This window comes from Lycium barbarum, chromosome 9 (genome assembly GCF_019175385.1).
Source record: "Lycium barbarum isolate Lr01 chromosome 9, ASM1917538v2, whole genome shotgun sequence".
Taxonomy (NCBI): domain Eukaryota; kingdom Viridiplantae; phylum Streptophyta; class Magnoliopsida; order Solanales; family Solanaceae; genus Lycium; species Lycium barbarum.
In genome coordinates, this window is record NC_083345.1 from 70,356,882 (window position 1) to 70,358,251 (window position 1,370).

Consider the following 1,370-nt stretch of genomic DNA (forward strand, 5'->3'; position numbering starts at 1 on the left):
ATTGGATCACCACCACCACCTTTTGGGTTTGGTATTGTATCACTCGGGAGTGCTCCCCTTTGTGGGGATATTTCTCTCTCAAAATATCTCTCATCTGTGACTCAAGCTTTTGGATAAAAGCAGTGTGAGATCCCACAACTTCGGTCAACCTCTTTATGGCCTTATCAGTCTTTTTTAGTTGGCCAACACCCCCTCAGCATGCTCTCCAGTTTAGAAATCCCTTGATCAATCAATTTATTGACCCTTTGGCGAAACATAAGGATTGGAACTCCTATTCTCGAAGTTGTTATTGTTGTGTAGTTCCCTTGGTTCAAACCACCATAATCATTTCTCTCATATTGATTACCTTGCCCTTGTTGCAATGGTTTCCACTGATTTTGATTCTGATATCCGGACCCTTGATAATTCTTCCTTCGATAACCCCCTTGAGAGTTGTTAACATAATTAGCATTTTCATATTGCAATGGCGGTCGCTCTTGATATGGAACCTCTGGAGCTTGATACATTCCCTTTGGCAAAGTTTGTACATCCTTAACTTCTTTCACTTTCTTTATCTCCTTCTCAACAAACCTCTTGGTCAACAAAGTAATATTGGCTGCAAGTTGAGTTAAAGTTTGGTCCCTCTCTTGGTTATCCTTCACAATATTATTGATTAACGGAGCCCCATATGCTACACCATCAGTGCCACTTGAGTGTCATGCTTGATTATGTGTAGTCAATATGTCAAGCAATTGAGTGATTCGAGCATACGTCTTTTCCATAAAACACCCACCGACTATATTATTGGCCACAGATTGCGTCATCGGATCTAACCCTGTGTAGAACTTCTCCATTAATATGTTCTCTGTAAAACCATGATTTGGAGACCTCATCAAGTACAGCTTGAACCTCTCCTGAGCTTCATATAGTTGTTTCCCCGGAAGTTGCATAAACTCAAAAAATTTGTCTCTGAGTTTGGCTTTCTTGCTTGGAGGGAAAAACTTCTTGAGAAAGAGATTCACCAGCTCACCGAAGTATGAATGGAATTGTGGGGCAACTTCTCGAACCAATCTCTTGCTTTGCCGGCTAAATGGAATTTGAAAACTCTCAACTGCATTGCATTAGGAGTAACAACATTCTGGGTATGTGTCTAGCACGCACTAATGAAATTCTTCAAGTGTTGATAAGGGTCATTATCGGTAGAGTTCCAAAAATACCCTTCAAGCTAGAGTAGTTGATAGATAGAACTATCAATTTTAAAACTTGCGGCACTGACCCTTGGTGGAAAAATAGCAGATGCATATTCCACCTCTTGCATGAAATTCGCAAACACATTCTCATCTTCATCAACTTCCTATGGCGGGGGTACTACATTTGCAACCCTACCATTA

General features: G+C 40.7%; 1 non-coding gene across 1 annotated transcript; it reads left to right on the forward strand.

Moving 5' to 3' along the window:
- Nucleotides 1–849: 849 nt before the first annotated feature.
- LOC132612413 (small nucleolar RNA R71) lies at nucleotides 850–956 on the forward strand. The gene has a single exon (XR_009571777.1). It is a non-coding gene; the product is annotated as a small nucleolar RNA R71 (small nucleolar RNA).
- Nucleotides 957–1,370: the final 414 nt, after the last annotated feature.